This window comes from Anguilla anguilla, chromosome 14, assembly GCF_013347855.1.
Source record: "Anguilla anguilla isolate fAngAng1 chromosome 14, fAngAng1.pri, whole genome shotgun sequence".
Taxonomy (NCBI): domain Eukaryota; kingdom Metazoa; phylum Chordata; class Actinopteri; order Anguilliformes; family Anguillidae; genus Anguilla; species Anguilla anguilla.
The window spans coordinates 15,537,696-15,551,795 of NC_049214.1; the positions used below are offsets into that span (position 1 = coordinate 15,537,696).

At 40.0% G+C, this 14,100-nt stretch overlaps 2 long non-coding RNA genes and 1 other non-coding gene across 3 annotated transcripts in view; 2 read left to right on the forward strand and 1 right to left on the reverse strand.

Annotated features, from left to right (window-relative positions):
* Positions 1-371: 371 nt before the first annotated feature.
* LOC118212284 lies at positions 372-9,792 on the reverse strand. The gene is made up of 3 exons (XR_004762194.1): positions 9,673-9,792; positions 4,397-4,591; positions 372-1,320 (listed from the first exon to the last, which is right to left on the reverse strand). It is a non-coding gene; the product is annotated as an uncharacterized LOC118212284 (long non-coding RNA).
* The window catches only part of LOC118212285, a 35,003-nt gene continuing 25,433 nt past the window's right edge, over positions 4,531-14,100 (forward strand). Inside the window, exons 1-2 of the long non-coding RNA XR_004762195.1 lie at positions 4,531-4,619; positions 5,567-5,646. This is a non-coding gene — a long non-coding RNA (uncharacterized LOC118212285). The remainder of the gene's footprint in view (positions 4,620-5,566; positions 5,647-14,100) is intronic.
* LOC118213498 lies at positions 10,130-10,257 on the forward strand. Its single transcript, XR_004762447.1, has one exon. It is a non-coding gene; the product is annotated as a U6atac minor spliceosomal RNA (small nuclear RNA).

The following is a 14,100-nucleotide window of genomic DNA, read 5'->3' on the forward strand; positions in this document are numbered from 1 at the left end:
AAATGGAGACGCGTGTCAATCCGGCCCTCATTTATTAAAACCCCTCTGATCACAGCCCTCCCACTGAGGGTGTCAGAGGGCTACAAACGTACCCGATGTGCCTGGTTTTGTTCTGCTTCTCTTAACCTTCATTTTGTTGCCTTCTTTTCATAAAGAATGTTTTAAAGGAAATTATTTGCAAGAGAACAGTGAATCCATTATAGGCCATCTCCTATAACAGCTGAGGCCCCCAATTTTCAATGGAGAGAAAACAAAGGGAATAGGGAGGGTGTAGGTGGGGGCTGTTGGTCACATCTGTGACTTGGCAGCGTCTGTGAAAAATACCCCACATCGCCATCTATTGGTCAATTCTGAAACGGGGGGGGGGGGGGGGGAGAATGTGTGTAAAGACCAGTGATTTGAGGGACTGGAGATAATGTCAGGGAATAAAAACAAAATGGAATGGGAGCTCCTTTGTTGTAGCACATATTCAGGGTCACATATTGCCATTTTATGTGCATGTCAGACAATTTATTTCAATAACACAATAGACAATGAAATGGGATTCAATGTACTCTAATCTCCACATCTGACAAAGACTTTTTGCACCTAGATTTTGTACTCTGTATGAAAGTCAGCAGAGAGATACATTTTTCGTTGGAGTCATATTTATTGTGGGATATCTGAACAAGGACAGGATTACAGTGTTGTCCGAGATACAGAATGTCAGCACAAGGGACATACATGTTACTGTTTTTACTGTTTCAATGTGAATAACAGAAATAATAATAATAAAAAAAAAATGTTTTAGCTACATCTTAGATCAACATGTCCCAATCTTTTCATGATTTAGCTTCCTACTCTTTTGAAACATGAGTGTGCGCGGTAGTGACATGAGCCTGGCTTTACATATGCGTGGGTCTCTTATGTGAATGCATACGCTGGCCTTGCTTAAACTGAACCGTCCTCATGACACACAGGAGCTTAAGGAAGTGGCACGGCGCCACCGTCTCCACTTCTGTCTGCTCTGGTGCACGCTGCCGCGGCGGGGTTGGACATGGGGGGTGGGTGGGTGGGCGGGCGGATGGACTGGTCCAGGTGGTGTGGGGGTCCGTAGCAATTTTCCTCGTGACTGGTTTTAATGTAAGAGTAATGAGCGGTGCGCCAGGCCCGGCACAGCCCCGGTCCCAGGGGGCCCTCCCGCTTCCACGTTTCGGGGGCTGGGGTGGGCGGCTCGGCCAGCCGCGCGGACGCGGCGGCGTGGACGTGGCCCGCATAGATGCCTTTACATTACCGCTGTGGGCCTCGCTCCGTCCGGCGCACTCCCTCTGCACAGACCCTCTGCAGAAAGGTAATTTGTATTATGGCACCATGGCAGAGGGGGAAGCCCCCCCACAGTCAGACTGCCTTTACCCGCTTCCCAGTTGACACAAGGCTGCCTTCGCGAAATTACTTTGACTCTGGAGCAACCTATGACCATGAGGGTATGACATTATGAGAGCGTGCATGCTTTATTTTCTTTTGTAATCACATACACATTTTCACCAACTTCCAGAATAGCCAGAATTAAACAAAAGCTTGAGCCCATCCATTTGTCATTAGCCACTGCATGTTTGATCTTTCACAGGGTTCTACCTTATACTTACAAATTAAATCATTAATATTGCTGGTCCTGTAAATTGTAATTACATTAGTAATGATTGAATATTTCATTTTACGTAATATCTTAGAACTACGTAGTGCCTTTCCAGTATATCAAGGCACTACATAGCATAGGCCCCCTATTTAACCATCTGACATCATGCAAGTCATATTTCTCCAGATCTTGAATCAAAAAGTACATTCAAATGAACTGGTGTACAGTAGATCCATAGATTTAAACAAGTGTTACATTGCATTATAGGAAGAGGTAGAATTGGCCCTTTTATAAATTCATTTCTCAAAGTTAAAGACAAGATGCATTAGTAGTTAGACAAAATGCTCCCCTAAGTCTATTTACATGGCATCTCACTTGATGGATGAATAACTGACATGGTCTCGGCCCTCCAGTTCAAATACTGCCATCTTGAGTGAAGTCTTTCTACAGCTTCCAGTTCCTTTTTGCCTGGTGGGTGCGGGCATGGAGTGCTGGCCTGGTTTCATCCTGGGCACATACGGTTCAGGGTTCTGCGGTAATTAATGTGACCTTCCCCTTGACTCCTATTCGAGAGGTAATAGGATTTCCCAGCCCCAGGCTGCATCTTAGACCTCCAGAGAGCCAGTGCTGGTAGTGTGGTGGGGGGGTGGGGGGATGTGAGCAGGGAGCAGAGGGAGGGAGGGGGCTGAGCAGGTGATTTATAAGGGCTGCACTGTGCTAGACTCTCCCACAGGAGCACAACAGGGAAATCTGACGTAAATTACGGTACAATGATAATGGGCTTATGGAGACTGGTGATTGTGTGTGTGCGCATGTGTGTGTGTCTTTTTTTTTTGTCTGTGTGGGGGTGTGCTTTTTTGTGTCCTTGTATGCATGCATGTGCCTGCGTGTGCATGTGAACACAGATGTACGTGACTCTGTGTGTGTCTGTACGTATGTGTGTACGCAAAAGGACTACGCAGTCACACCCCGTATTTTGAAAATCTGCCCTTTGTAAGCAATTGATTGCAACAGAATTTTTTCAACAGCAGCAGCATTTACCTGCAATATCATGACCGTAAATAAACATCCATAGTTGTAATCTAATCATGCTGTTGGACTGCTGGGATCCTGTAGGTCTTCTAATCCATCAATCAATGAATACCTTTGTGACATGGGCACCTTAATTAACCCTGATAATTAATCTCATTACTGTAATGGGTTGCATGGTAATAGAAACTGAGGCACCTTAGGACCCATGTGTTTTTCCCTGAGCTGCTGGGGGAGAAAAGGGGCAGCACACATGAGCCTCATATCAGCTAAAACGGTAACACACAACAATGATTCTGACAAGAGCAATCCTGTGCCACTGATTCCAGAATAACATCAGTAAAGAGATCTGGGCATGGTAGTCAACCTTTCAAAACAAATAAATTAATGAAAAAAAAATGTTCACAGAATATAGTAAGCTTAATGGATTTTTTGCAATTAACAAAGAACCAACAAAAATGAAGCTTTAAAATACACTAGTATGTACACGCACATTCATATATCACTGCATGTAGAAAATATTCCTTGTCATTCCGTTAGCTTACTTTCTTCTTTATAAGCTGTAGCCAAACGGAATGACACATTTTAGTGATTTTCTTTTCCCAAAAATTGCACAATGCTCTGTAAAACCTGGTTGCTTTGGAATTATTGGCATTTTTTTAGTACCTTTGGCCACATTTTGACCTAACTCACTGCTTGGACCCTTAATATTAAAGCTATTAAAATGTTAAAATCAATGTAGACTAAATTTACATGCAAATAATAATAATAATAATAATAATAATAATAATAATAATAATAAATAAAATACAAAAAAAAAATGTATTTACATAATAATAAAATAGCAGCGTGACAACCAACTCCGGTACCAACCAGCCCTGGTCTCCCCTAGTTGCATACTCTAGTACTTTTGGCCATTTGCGGCATAAATGTAACACCCTTTTAGGTTTAAACCCACTTGGGGGATGGTCTGCACTTTTGCCTGGCTAGCAATCCCAGCAAACATGCATTCTATACCAAAACTATGCTATCTATTAGTTTACGATTACGTTTTGATTGACACAGCATTCACACACATTAGCCAAAAAACACTTCCAGATTTGGCAATGTCCCTTGATATATTGATCAAAATTTCCTAAATTTGTTGGAGACAAAGAGAGGGTTTAATCTGAAATCCATCTTTTCAAGCTGGATGCAACCACCAATAATGTACAGAGCTCAGGGAAGCCAGCAGTTAATGTCCTAGTATGAGGACACAGGAGGATACAATTTCACTTATATTTTACGTGACAGTAAACTTTGGCACTGCATTTTATATGGGGCAGAGCAGTCCTGATGGCGACACAATAATTGTGACACGACAATTGTGGTCCATTTTAGGCAGGGAATTTTGCTTTCATTATCTGATGGTTAATGGTGTTTTAAATCTAAAACTGGGGTTTTCATTTTTCCCAGATATATGAACAACAATTTTAACGTTTCTTGTAACCAATACAGGTGGGCATACAATTCCACTTGGTTTTTGGAAATAAAGTCACAAATGTCAAAACCTACTCAAGGCCGGAAAAATACTCTACGCAAGTACGCGAAAGCAAATAACAACGCAAGGCCGACGCACGGCAAAAATACTCAACGTGCGCTCTTATGTCCGTGTAGGTAATAAACCTGAGACCTCGAGAGGGTGATCTAGGGCAGTTGCAAGAAACTGAGCGGAAGAAAGCTCAGAAGAAGACGGCTTCATCCTTTTCTTACCTGCTATAATGCTGTGGCGCTTGAAACTGCAGCGTGTGCTTGCGTTGTGTTACGAATTTCAGTTGACTGGACTGTGCCTGTGGAAACTCCCACACATGCAAACTCCACACAGTAAGGCCAGGCCGGACCCAGAACAGAGGACCTTCTTGCTGTGAGGCGACAGTGCTACCCCCTGCACCACCATGCTGCCCTGGTCTGAGAAATTGATGGGATAAATTTACCGGTAGGTTAGGCTACTGGATTCGCGTGTCAGTGATTCCCTGATTGGACCTCGGCTCCGAGGGGTACCTTTAGCTAGCTATCTAATGTTAAACTCGCCCCAAAGGCAAAAACCGAAACTGTCTAAAGTTTTGTTGTATTTTACCCAAAAGGATTTAAACAATGGAACACGCCTTTGCAAAACAACAACAAAAAGACATTAATTAATGTTGCCGTTGCTCCTGATATTAAAGAAGGCAGCTAGACTACCTTCAGGCACCGTACCATTTCAAAAGTTGTCAAAAGAGCATGGGCATGGTCAAAATCTAAAAGATGGGCCTACTCATCCCTAGTCAGTAAACGATATTATACACGAAAAATGATAGAGAATGAGTTTCAAACAAATCAAAGACTGCGACCACGGTTTTAAAAAATGAGTGTACTTTCTTATATGTCAATTTTGTGTGTGCATCTTATATTGTTATTGGCGAATGTAGCTAAATGTGCAATGAGAAAAATTATTGTATTGCGTAACTGGAGCATTTGTGATGAAGTAGCCTAATCGGCAGGAAAAAGAAAGAAAAAACGCAAAACCACACAGGTTTTGGGTCGGTTTGCATGAGATCAGAAGGTACAGAGCTTAATGTTCTTAAGGGTTGAGAATCTGTAGCCATTGCGGTTATTTCTGAAGGAGACCTGAAAACAGTGCAAAACAACCGGTGATGTTGGTATACGGCATGCAGTGTTGAGTGATTAACCGACATCTCTGTGTTTTTCGGAATTTAATTAATGAATCGCTCGATGTTGTTTCAATTATTTGAACTGTCTTAATTCTGTGGATATGCGGTGTTTTTCTCTAGCTTCGTGTAGTAGTTTTTAAGTTGTAGTTTTTAAAAGGCAGCTGCTCAACACAGTTCGGACAAAAATAAGCATTGCAATAACTTCAGTGACCATAATCCATTGCGCCCGCAGACGCGCAGTCGACGTGACAGTTTGGAAACGCAGAACTTCGTTGTTCACAGGGATGAGAAGGATCGAGCTGGACCGAAGAGGTAGGCCTACAGTGCGACTGTAACCATCAACACACATATATTCCATAACAATGTTATATTTGCCTCGAAATTGGTCTAATGATTTTGTCAGCGTTACTAGTTAACTTAACAGGAATTAGCATTAGCAGGAATGAGGAAACTGAAAACTATGGTAATATTCTTCACCTGCCAAAGAGAAAATCTCTTTACTTCCAGGGCCAACAGGGCATGAAAAGAGAGTAAATTATGATGTAAACAAATACTTTTTTAAATATACATACTTGAAATTCACATATTTTTAAAGATCAAAGTGATAATTATTTATGCAGATGATTTGCTGTAGCCTAATATGCAGTCACAGCAATGGAGCCTGTGAAAACAGCAAGTTTTAAAGCTATTAGTGTTTAACATGTCACTAAAAAATACTTTAAAAGAGTTTCAAATGTAATTATTTCATGGTACTTTCATATTTCAAAAAAACAAACTGTGATTAAATTCCAAAACGAATCGACATTGAACCGAACTCAAAAAACACTAATCGCTCAGCACTAGGGGCATACCTCCCCACCAACCCGTAACTTGGCAGGATGGCATACTAGCCAACTCAGTGCCATTATCCATTTGCCTAAGTAATGCCATCACCTTAAGCACCCTTAAAAAGCTTACATTTTACATAGTAAAACTGTGCACAGCTGGACAATGACGTAAGAAATTGACAGCTTGTGTGCACAGCGCTCGCATCTCCTGGATTAAAGCACCAATGGTTGCAAGATACCAAGTCTAGACCCCTAATCACCAGATAACACTATTGGCTTTCAGGCCTCCAGGTGAAAGTCTGAATGGAAATATGACCTCTACTTGTCCTGCCCCTCCTCTTTCCAAACAGGTGATAAGGCAACAATACACTGCCCACTCAGCTCCTGTGAGGCCATAGCCTGATTCAATGTTAATATAAGGTGCGCTTGATTTCAATCAGGCGCAACACTAATAATGGAGTCTAAATGCCAAAGAGGTTTCCTTTCTTCTCATCTGTTTCCCAAACTTTTCTTAATTACAAACCCTTTGTGCAGTATGCTAACTGTTAAAACTTCAGTTAATCACCCAAACCTTACCAGTAGGGGGCACATTACCAGACACATCTGATTTCTAGAAAATATTAATTGTACTACAATTGTTATTTTATATACAGCACTGACAGTAGGCCACTTTTCAGGATTTCCTACAGAAATGACCACAGACCCTCAGCCCTAAAAACATTAACATCTGACCTCATATCAACAAACAATTGATAAACAACTTCACACATCCACACAATAAAACCCCAAAGTTAAGGGATTTCATGTTTTTATTTCTTCTTCTTCTTGAAGGAAATGAATGACCACATTCTCTTCAGATGGTAAGATGAAAAAACACAGGGCCAAGTTACTTGAAATAATTTAGGACACTGGGTAGCACTTCTTTGGAATACAGTTTGTTTAATTTGTGTGAGTTATGATAGCCAATATTGTTTTTTGTAACATGGCCCAATTTTTATATCAGTAGCTACTTTTAAAAGCAGGCCTAGTTTTAATTAATGACTTACAGACAGTGCTCTGAGGGTGTAACTTGGCATTTTGGCCATTGAAAATGTGTTTTACTCAGATTAGTAATGAATTTAAGTGAATTAACCATTTGTTACTTCATCCCACTGTCATAGTTTACAGTTACAGCAGAGAGTTGTCTTAATGCTAATAATCAAAATTTAGAAGTTGGGCTCAGGCTACTGTGTCAAGGAACACTGCTGCACGAGCATTCTTCTTAAATTCTGCATTCTACAAAGGAAAGTTTGAACAAATAAATTTTCATTGGGAGAACAGTACACTACTGACCTTGGTATGGCGTCTATTCATTTTATTCTGGACCCGTGGACGGTGCATTGGCGATGGAAAAATACGTTCTCCTCAAGGTTCGTATTTATATAAGCCTCCTTGGTCTGATGCATAAAGCTGGCACAGCAAGCACCGTTAGCTGTATCTCAGAAAACGTTTCGTTGTCTGCTTGCAAGGATTATTTCCATGAGAAGCGCTTTTAAAAGTATAGTTACGCGTTAAAAGTTTTGCATTGTCCACCGAAAATAATTACAAAAATAATACTGTATATTGATGAGAACAGTAGCCTATCTACGGTAGTCTATGTGAATATGAACAGACAGGTACAACAACAGCATGCCCACGGCTGGATAAGCTGTTGTGCTACCTGTATAAACAGAGATCAGCTGTCCCCTTGGTATCGGAAACTTGTTAAAACAAATATCCGACGTTAACGCAAATAGAAGGGAGACATCGGAGATATTACCTGTTAAACTGTGTATTTAGCCTACGTGATTCAATCAACAGGAAAACCAAGGTAGCAAGATGAGTCAAATTAGACTAAAAATCTTACATGAACAGCTTCATGAAGAAGCAGAGGTCCGTGCTACTATTGCGGCAGTACATGCCATAAATGAGATAAACACTGTCTATTGTTTGAGTACTGTGTATTGTTTATTTATAGCATTACCTAATTGCTTACACGAAGTATTTCAAACGATCGACCATTGTAGAAGAATGTGGGTAAACGGATGTTTCAAAATTATATTTATAACAAGTTGTGCTCACTGCATTATTCCCTGCACAAGTAAAACTGCATTACTTTAATGCCATGCAAATAAGGGATATTACTTTTTATTGGTCTAAGTGACAGACATGGCATTGCATCATGCTTGTAGGCCTACTTGCCTATTTTGTCTGACCAAGTTACCGGAGAAATACCAGTGTCTTTAATATTCAAAAGAGGAAAGAAACACTGTCAAGACAAACATTTTCAATAGTAGCCTACTTCAACCCCCCCCCCCCCCCCCCCCAAATGCAATTTGGGGGGGGGGGGGGGGGGGCAGTGACAATTTTAGTTGCTTTGGCTCTGTACTCCAGCACACTGAGTTTTAAATAAAACAATGAACATGAAGTTAAAGTGCAGACTGATTTACATCCACATCGAGTGATCCGTTTGAAGAATTACAACCCTTTTTGTAATTTTATGGAAGCAAAAGTAATTGGACAATTGGGTTGTTTCTTGTCGAGCTGTGTGCCTTTGCAATATTAGTTCAGGCATAAGAAAGCTAACAAAAGGTCTGCAGTTGATTATTGCTGTTGTGTCACTGACCAAATACTTTTGCATGTAAGTGTATGTATGCAAAGTGCCGAATGTAAGGATCAAAGGCATAATCGGCATGATCTTTTCAAAAAGCAGTATGATTAACAGCTTCAACAATCTTTGCTACTGAACAGCATAATGTAACCCCACCCCCCCTTTTTTTTTTAAGAAAATGTTAACAGGTTGTTATTGTTATGACACACAAATGCACAATTAGAATATTATATTGTGTGTGTGCGCGCGAGAGAGAGAGCGTCTCGTACTGTAAGTTGGGCCCATATACACAGACGCAACTGCATCGTTTTCTATTTCAAGGACAATATTTTTGGTCTTCTGTTGCCATCTAGTGGGTATTAAAAAAAATAAATGATATAAATAAAACTAAATCCAAATGTGTCAGCACTGAGCACAAAGTAAGTTCATAAATAAAATAGGTAGATTCTTTCTCAAAGCATTTGAAAAATCTGGTTAACTTTAGGTCTTTGCTCATTCACCATTACTGATGATTGGGGAAAACCCAAAGATAGAATTCAATTATAGGTATTTAATTTTGTTTCAAAAATATAATAAAAATGTAACCTGAAGGGATTCTTGTGAAGTGCAACATCGAATTGAAAAGCGTTGAAATATTAACGTTACTGAGAACACCCTTCTCCGATTTAGCTGCGTGAATGAACCAGTGAGCTACACCGGGGATGGATTCTGGAATCAAAACATGGACATTCGCCACAATACAAAAACACGATTCTGATTTAGCTATCTTTGTTTTCAGGCATCTTCGGAACTAAACAATCACACGCCTAGTGTGGAGAAAGTTTGAGTACTGCACGTTAGCTAGCACGCTAGTTACAAATGGCATAATTTTCACGTACAAACCTTCAACTTCATGGAAATGAATGATCTTGTAATTGTCCAGCTACGCTTGGTTACAATACAATAAACGTTTATTTTTTCTGAAGCACACATTCAGAAACCCACGAACTTTAGCATCCAGGCTATTTGTTCAACCATTTCTATTTCCGGATTGACGTAGCTGAAGTCACGTGAGACCGAGAGAGCGTAGTGATTGGTTACAAGGGCTGCTATATTCAAATAAGACGAGAATACGAAATAATACTTGTGTTTCTGTCGGTTTTTGGTTATTTAAATGAAGCTAAATACTTGATAAATACTGATACAGATAGATAATACAGAGAGATGTACTAAATAATCGCGATACAAGAAACTGCATGATGTTTAATATGAAAGCCTAGTGGTTTCTTAAACAAACCATGAAGCAGACATGCGAACCGTCATTGCCGCTTAAATAGGACTCATGTTGCCGATTAGTATCGTGTTGTATGAAAGGAGAGAAGGTTAGCACTCCCCTTGACAAGGATGGAAGAGGTCCTAGTGACCTTCAACACACATATGGTTAAGGCATTGCCGCTTACTTCGCGGCATCTCTAACCAATTTTTGTTTTATTCAAATGGTAAAATTCTGTATATATATATATATATATATATATTTTTTTTTTTTCATTGCATTACTCAATGTTAAATTAAAACTACGGGGTTCGGCAACGATTCTTATGCTTAATGTTGTTTTGTGTATATTTTATGTTGAAATACAAGCTTAAATTTGTTGCAAACCCATTATTTGCAGAAAATGACCGTTTCAACCACGATATTCATTTGTGCAACACGTTTCAAGTATATATCTGAGTGTCTTAATGCATTTCCTCGTGTCATACTGTATTAGATCATCGTGTATTTCCATAAGCAAAAATAACTTTTAAATATGTTTAAATTCGGTGTGCATCAAATTAACAAGAGGTTAAGTACGGATTTTAAATGGGATGAAATACATTTCGCAAATACAAAATAGAAGCCTGTTTTTAAAAAAATAAAATAAATAAATAAAAGATTTCACGGACAACTCACTAGGGGGCGATAAAGAATAAACGATCGGGTAAGATGAATGCCATGGCCATGTAATTTAAAATAAAGTATGTTTAACACATTTTACAAGACTGTTTAAAAATTAAATGTATAGTACATACAAGGTTTAAAAAATTGCGATGACACTAGATTCAGGTTTATTGTGTGATTGCTTTTGAAACTCCACCACATTCTATGTCTGTGGGGAATGTTGACTCTTCTTTGTCATCATATCAACTTCTCTGTAGTCTCTGTTAGCTTCAATCTCTATGAACAAATTTTTCTGAAAGGAGAATTGTGTCACTGACTGGACCGGCCTAACCAGCCAACTAGCTAGTTGACAAAGCTATCTAGCTAGTTGGATAGATAAATAAAAGAAATTTGCCTAATAGAATATTTATGTAAACCTCATCTTTCAGAGTGTGCAGTATGCAATAAATTTTGTTAATTAAAATTACTCTCTCTCTCTCTCTCTCTCTCTCTCTCTCTCTCTCTGTATACATGTATATGTATGTGTGTGTGTGTGTGTGTGTGTATACACACACACACCCACACACTATATATATATATATATAATTTGTTGTAGTTTGTATATAGTTGTTTGTATTCCCATTCAAAATGTTTCTTAGCCACTAAGACCAGCCTTAAGGTAACCACGTGATTTGTTAATCCAGCTGTCAGCTTTTCCTAGGATCAGCAGTCATCCCTCCCCAAATATGGGCAGTTCCATCCCATTGAGGGGATATTTCACTATAGCAGGCTGATAGCAAAGAGCTAGAGGCCTGCAAGGGGTGGCTTACTCCCTTTGCATCTCGTTTTCCTGGCCAAGGCTGCTGAACCCACTGATGGAGAAAACATCTCAGCGGATTTTCACAGAAAAGTACACAGTCTCCCAGCACAGTTGTAAAACAGGGAACTTGTAAAGATATCAAGGCTCCCTCCTTCCATCACAGAGACCCATGGGATTTAGACCGGAGCCTAGCAGGAACAGCCGTGTATAAATAATGCTCCACGGAGCTAAGCTAGTTGACAACAAACATGCGCAACAGTTCAGCCCATCTTTGAATATTTAAATGCTTGTGTCAGAAAACAAAGAACAGTATGCAATATTATTTCCCCACAATATTCTTCAGTTGTTGGTGTTAACGACTGTGCAGAATTGTCAGAAATTTTGTTCACATACAGTAACCAATGAAAGTGACCTACCATTATGACTGGGTTTGGATCATCTCTACCATCATCTGGAGCACTATGTATCGTTTTAATTCATGCTGCATAGAAAGAAAATAGCATGAGAGTGCACTTTATAAAACAGAGATCAACTAACGCCCACTACTGACAATGCTACTTCACATTGAACAGGGACCTGCAGCAATCTGTTGATATCTGAGTTTGTCCCTGTTACACACAATTTTTTTAAAAAGCTGTTTTTGCTGCACGGACTCTGCCGTAGTGTATTCATGGCAAACAAAAGAGCTTAAAATGAAGTAAACTGTCCCAAGAAAAAGTAGGTCAGTTCAGCTGGATTGCCCATCTGGACGACATATGATGTCACTTTTCTGCAATGATGCATTTCTTGGACCCAACCCTTTGGATCCTATTTTGTTTTTAGCAAAGGCTAAAACATAGCCCATGTCATAGATGTGTTGAATTTAAATAGGTTTTTAAGTACAAAACATTCATACATGTATGTAATATTATATGTAAAGAGGTTTTTTTTTGAACATTCACTGCAGTGCTCCTGGTGTTCTTCTTTATTGAGGGATCTTAAGGGAGCTGATTATATTGCCTCAGTCGGACAGCCTGCTGGGCACTGGACTCTGAGCACCTGTTGTTCCAGGTGTTGGAATGTGGATCTACAGCCCAATGAGTGTGAGGACCTATCGCTGTTTCCCCAAGGCCCCTTTCTTTGCTGTAGCTGTCAGAAAAAACACCGTCTGCCCATGTCTCTCCTCTGGTACTATCTGAACAAATGGCCAGCATTTGCAAAAGGGAGGGAAAAGGCAATTCCATGTAAAAAATCTGTTTATCGTAGGCTATAATAGTAGTCACACCCGTGGCTGCGTCAGCGTTCCCTCAGACATTGTGTTGCTATTGTTAAGCAGCTGGTAAATATGTGCTAATGGATGTGGCGGCACCTGCAGTAATTATGGGTGACAATGAAGTAAGAGGCAAGCAATATTTGACTTAGCTATAGGGTGCAAGCAGTGATGTGGAGGCGACTTGCAGTATTTTTTTTTTTATTTTAATTTTTTTTTTTTTTGTGGCGGGTGATTCTCTTTAGTCAGCTTTAGTTTTGATTTATCGTGACGCGTGGGAGCTGTCCTTGTGAAATTGTATAGTGACAGTGACTCTCCCGTGTGTGGACAAGTGGGATTCCGGTAGAAGAGATGGGAGCCCGCAGACTGAAGAGAAGAACAGATCAACAGAAGTTGGTAATGAAAGCTGAGACAACAAAGCAAGCCCCCTCTTCTGGCACTCTGCTGAATGTGTCAGTGCTGTATGAAAAATCAGAAGTCATCATGCTGAACCTGACCGCTCCAATCTAGGGTGTGTGCTTCAAGAGCATTTATTCACTTTTTCCCCTCTTATTTATTTATTTTTGGAATGCATATTTCTGGCATGGTGGAATGGATTGGGTGGCATTTTTCTGTATCAGCCCAAGCATGTTTCTTTTATTTCCCATGCAAGTATCAATGCTTGGGGAATGGCTATGATTACCTCCATGTGAACTGAGCATAAGAGTTAAAGCCAGACTTTGGTGGATAGCGAAGTGTGGTGGGTACACACTTACCTTCTGTGGTCTGTGTAACCTATGGTCCTGGTAGGCAGGCGGTGAAAACAGTGACCCAATGTTCAATTTTAGTGCTTGTGGATTTTCATGGATTGCAAGAAACTTTGTTGACTTCCAACCTTATCTGGTGTTGTTTGGATTGTTGGCGGAAGCTTGATAAGGGAAAGAGGAAACTGGTTAACACAGATCAACTCACACAATCTGACACTCACTCTAGCTATTCCCATTTATGCTTTTAGAGCATCCACAATACTTCTGTCCCAGTTGCTTCCAAAAAGTGCTGACAACTTAAGTAAAGAATAACAATAGATAGTTCTATTATTCTTTTGAATCTATATACTAAGTCATTCTCAAATAGATTTCACATCACATATTCTCAACATTAAAGGGGCCATAAAACATGCATCTACCTTGTTTTGGGTTCTCTGCAGGACCTTTTTATGGTTGGATTTGATAACCAGTAACTGAACACACAAGCTTTCCTGAAATATCTCCACGTCTATTCTGTACCAGGACGTTGGTACAGAATAGATATGCTCTGACTGTCCTAATCAAACTTTGGCAAGAAAAACAGAAAGAAAGAGGGGGAG